Below are 5,390 nucleotides of genomic sequence, written 5' to 3'. Positions count from 1 at the left end.
AGGCCTGGTTCAATCTTTTCCTTCCGGAGCACGCATATGCATTGCATATCACATTCCGCATATCATGCCATGTTTTGCATCATGTTGCTCGCGCATTGCACCGTGGTTGATTGTGGTTCCCTTTGCTTGTGTTCTTGCTTTGGGTAGAGCCGGGATACGAGTACGTGATCGAGGAACCCGTTGAGTACGCTTACAAGGACCAAGCTTACGTCAACTCGGAGAACTTTGCAGGCAAGATGACCATACCCTCGAAATCACTTCTATCTTTGCTTGCTAGTTGCTCGCTCTTTTGCCATGCCTATGCCACGATACCTACCACATGCTTTATCATGCCTCCCATATTGCCATGTCAAACCTCTAACCCACCTTGTCCTAGCAAACCGTTGTTTGGCTATGTTAACGCTTTGCTCAGCCCCTCTTATAGCGTTGCTAGTTGCAGGTGAAGTTTGGAGTTTGTTCCTTGTTGGAACATGACTATTGTTGGGATATCATTATTATATCTTGTCTACTTTAATGCACCTATATACTTGGTAAAGGATGGAAGGCTCGGCCTTATGCCTGGTGTTTTGTTCCACTCTTGCCGCCCTAGTTTCCGTCATACCGGTGTTATGTTCCTTGATTTTGCGTTCCTTACACGGTTGGGTTATAATGGGAACCCCTTGACAGTTCGCCTTGAATAAAACTCCTCCAGCAAGGCCCAACCTTGGTTTTACCATTTGCCACCTAGCCTTTTTCCCTTGGGTTTCGCGGACTCAAGGGTCATCTTTATTTCAACTTCCCCCCTGGGCCAGTGCTTCTCTAAGTGTTGGTCCAACCTGAGCGATGTCCGGCGCCCCCTGGGCAACCAGGGTCTATGCCAACCCGACGTCTGGCTCACCCGGTGTGCCCTGAGAACGAGATATGTGCAGCTCCTATCGGGATTTGTCGGCACATTCGGGCGGCTTTGCTGGTTTAGTTTTACCATTGTCGAGATGTCTTGTAACCGGGATTCCGAGTCTGATCGGGTCGTCCTGGGAGAAGGAATATCCTTCGTTGACCGTGAGAGCTTGTGATGGGCTAAGTTGGGACACCACTGCAGGGTTTTGAACTTTCGAAAGCCGTGCCCGCGGTTATGGGCAGATGGGAATTTGTTAATATCCGGTTGTAGAAAACCTGAAACTTAACTTAATTAAAATGGATCTACAGCGTGTGTAGCCGTGATGGTCTCTTTTCGGCGGAGTACGGGAAGAGAACACGGTCTCGAGTTATGCTTGAACGTAAGTAGTTCTAGGATCACTTCTTGATCATAGTTTCTCAAACGTGCTTCGCCTTCTCTTCTCGCTCTCTTTTGCGTATGTTAGCCACCATATATGCTAGTGCTTGCTGCAGCTCCACCTCATACCTTTTCCCTACCCATAAGCTTAAATAGTCTTGATCATGAGGGTGTGAGATTGCTGACTCCCCGTGACTCACAGATTACTTCCAAAACCAGATGCAGGTGCCGATGATACCATTCCAGGAGATACGACTGAGCTCAAGTGGGAGTTCGATGAGGACTCATGATGTTACTACGTTTCCTTTCCAGACGATCAGTAGTGGAGCCCAGTTGGGGCGATCGGGGATATTATGCATTTGGGGTTGTCTTTATTTTGGTTCCGTAGTCGGACCTTGATTGTATCTGGATGATTGTAATGCAATATTTATGTATTGTGTGAAGTGACGATTGTAAGCCAACTCTGTACCTCTTTCTTATTCAGTACATGGGATGTGTAAAGATTACCCCTCTTGCGACATTGCCTACAATGCGGTTATGCCTCTAAGTCGTGCTCCGACACATGGGAGATATAGCCGCATCGTGGGTGTTACACCATGACACTTGGCAATAGAGAAATGTAGCAGAAATGCCCTACATGTGTGAAGTTTATAAGTAATAGGTCGTGTCAAGTATGAAGTTCAGATCTCAGTTTTCTTCTTCATCATCCTCATGAAAGCAGCAAGTATAGCTAAGAGATGAACCGCATGGTTGGTATATATTGCTCCGGACACAAATTCTAGCAAATTGTGGAAAGAGAAAAAATCACTGTACATCATCAAACTTGCACCGATGATCACTTTAGTCCATGTAGTTTAAAATACCCAAAATACCATCCCTAAACTTGTCTTAGGGGTTCACATACGATCCATTCTACGGTTTGCTCTACGTTATCGCTGACTTGGCGCAAATGGACAGAGTAGCGTTGACTGGGACATGTCACTTGGACAGCTCGAATATGAAGAGACTGGGAGGGGGATTCTTGCAAACTGGCTATACTGGTCAAATTAGGACGAGGCCTCAGGAGTCAGGATCGCTGCTGCCCGCGCCCGTGCTGGAGGCCGGCGCAATGGTCCTAGATGGTGCCGGCCACCTGTGGCCGTGGAGCCACTTGTCCAAAACAGCGTCTCTAGCAGGGTACCCGTGAGCCCTCCATTGTTCTGCAAAAGCAGTCAACAGCTTTGTCTCCATCCAGAGCGCAGCCCACACCTCGCCGGAAAGCTCGTTGTCTTGGAGCTGCAGGCTTATGGGCACGGTAGTTGGCGAGGCTGGCCAGGATCAAGCCGTTCAGGCGGTTGCCGGAGGCGGAGATAATCCACAGCTCGCCGTTCTTGCAGACCCCCGCATCGGCCCGGAGACGTCGTTGCCGTCGACCTGGTATCTCTCAGGGCTCATTCAGTTTGGAGGAAATCTAAACGTAGGAATTTGGAGTAGTATAGGAATTTGATAGGATGGCACTGCCACCCTAAGGAATTGACTTGCCTCGTTCCTACGCGCAAAATGAGCTTTGAGTGGATGTATAGTTTCCTCCAAAAGCATAGGGAATGAATAGTATTCCTACGAAATTCCTTTACGCATTTCCTACAAACCGAATGCATATATAGGAAATTTTCCTCTGAAATCCTTGTTCCCATGTTTTTCCTATAAAAATCATCCAAACCGAATGAGGCCTCGGAGATGGGGAGTGCATCCCAAGCTCCGCCGGGAAGCGCTCCGGTGAGCTTGTTATTGAACAACCATAGAAACACCAGCGATGGCAGCTGGGCGAGGCTAGCTAGTATCCCGCCGGAGAAGAGGTTTCTGGTCAAACATATGTTGAACTCTAAATCCTGCTACACACATTCAGTTAGCTAGGTGTTCATTTTTCAATGGAGGGATGGAGTTCTGGCGTATCAGTAGAGTGCGTCGGTGTTGTGGCTCATGCTAGCGATGATGCCGTTGTCGGGAAAGTTCTTGGCGACGGAGGCGTTGAGCGCACGGTGGTACTCCTTTGTGAGCTGCACGCGGCCTCCGTGGCCGGTGCCGAGCATCTTGAGGATGCACTGCACGTCCACCTTGACACCGTCGACACCGGCGACGGCGGTGTACGTATGGAGCTCATCGTAGAAGCGGTGCACGGCCTACGGGTACACGAGGCCGAGCCCGTGCAGGGTGAGCACGTCGGTCTTTGGGGTTGTTTGGTTCTAGGCCTAGTATTGCCATATTTTACCACATATTTTTGTCAACCTTGCGTAAGTTTAGTTCATCAAAATGAAAACCACAAGTTGGCAAGCCTAAGTGAATCTTGTCACACTTTTTGTGTGTATAACATGTGGGGCTCAAGTGTGGCTTGCCTAAGGTGTGCTTGAACCAAATGCTCATCTAAGTTAGTCAAATTTGCCTAATCTTAGATGTGGCAACTTTTGACAAAGTTAGTCACAAAACAAACAACCCTTCATGTTGGGCTCGTTCTCCGCCATGCCCGGCGAGATCTTGGTGTACTGCATGCTAGAGCGGTAGGCCTCCATCCTGGTAACGCCTGGCCGCATGCCGCCCCAGTAGCCAGTGATGGCGTGCCACATGTACACATACTTGAGCCCGTACTTGTCCTTCGGCGCGCGCACCAGCGTCTCGATGCCAGTGGCGGTGGCCGGGTCATCGCCGCTCTAGAAATTACTGTTCTCCTTGTTGCCAGTGAGCCGGGGAAGGGGTGGCGGCTTGCCGGCCTCGCTAGGGAAGTCCGCGCCGGAGCTTTGTTTGTTGGTTCCGACCGACTTCCAGGCATCGTCGGTGATGGCGAACTTGGGCGGTGCGCGTTCCGCCGGCGGTGATGCTCTGGAGGCCGGCCTCGATGCCTCCTGAGTGGTGATGTCCTGGTAGAAGGCCGACTGCCCATGTCCACCACCTGAAGGAGTCAACGATCCCAGGGAGCTTCTTCTCGCGCGCGGGCGGAAGGTTCCCGAGGCAGACCGCCGCGACGGTGCCGGCGATGGCGGCGAAAGGGTCAGACTCCGCGGCGCCCACGAAGAGGACGCGGTAGAAGGAACTGGCGAGCGTGCCAGCGTCTCCACTCTCAACGCAGAGCTGGAACTTATCGCCGCCCGCACCGCCGCCCTGGAGGCTGGCCCGGAACACGCCCTCCACGAGCGGGAGGAACACGACGTACGACACCTCCTCCTCGCCGGCGCCGGCCTTGGACTCCACGAGCAGGAATTGCGTCCCACGCGGGATGTCCCCGCACTTGTCCCCCATCCTCTGCGCCATTCACCACATCTTCAACCAGAAGCATGCCCCCACCAACACAAAACCAAATTAGATCAATGCCGATCAAGACAAAACGAACAGGCGAACAGACACAGAACCGCGTCGCGTCCTCCGAAATCGCATCTGGCGGGCGAGAGGACGGACCTCATGCCGCCGAGGGAGACGATGTGGCGGGAGGCCGGGCCGACGAAGTCGCCGAGGGAGACAACGGACGGAGGCGGCTCAGAGCCCGACGACGATCTCATGGTGCGGCCGCCACAGTCGCACACCGCCGACGAGCTAGATGTCACCACCTCGGCAGCGACGACGAACAGGGGAGAGGAGTGAGTGGTCCGACCGGCCTATTCAGTTTCTGTTCATTTTGCAAAAGCCCCCTTGGTTCCCAGTGTATTCAGTTGAACCAGACGACGTAGCAGTCAGCGCACGCGTGGCACGAGTTGACCGCTGCCAAATCAGCTAATACGTAGAGCAAACCGTATAATGGACCGTATGTGAACACCTAGGACGAGTTTAGTGTTGGTATTTCGGGTATTTTAAACTACAGGGACTAAAGTGGCCACCGAGGCAAGTTTGATGACCTATAATGAATTTTTCTCTGTGGAAATGTATACTTAAAACAAACATTTGTTTGGCTCCCGTGTTCTTCCCTGTCTATACGCACACAGGCTGTTGGGCGAAATGCTACAACAGCCAGAAGACGGTCATTTCCTGAAGATACATTCCTTCCTTCTGCTTTCTTTATAACTCTTTCAGATACGTACATCCAATCAAGCAGGTCCAGACCACCGGTCCATCATGCCGTCTCGCCGTGCCCCACCCACTCCAGTCATATCTCATCTAGGAGAGGTGGATTGCC

General features: G+C 51.8%; 1 pseudogene; it reads right to left on the bottom strand.

The window, feature by feature from the left end:
• Positions 1-3,183: 3,183 nt before the first annotated feature.
• LOC125516709 lies at positions 3,184-4,779 on the bottom strand (annotated as a pseudogene).
• Between the last annotated feature and the right edge of the window lie 611 nt (positions 4,780-5,390).

Source organism: Triticum urartu, chromosome 6 (genome assembly GCF_003073215.2).
Source record: "Triticum urartu cultivar G1812 chromosome 6, Tu2.1, whole genome shotgun sequence".
NCBI classification, from domain to species: Eukaryota; Viridiplantae; Streptophyta; class Magnoliopsida; order Poales; family Poaceae; genus Triticum; species Triticum urartu.
The sequence above is the reverse complement of the archived record's forward strand: the minus strand, read 5'-3'. Positions and strand labels throughout refer to the sequence as shown.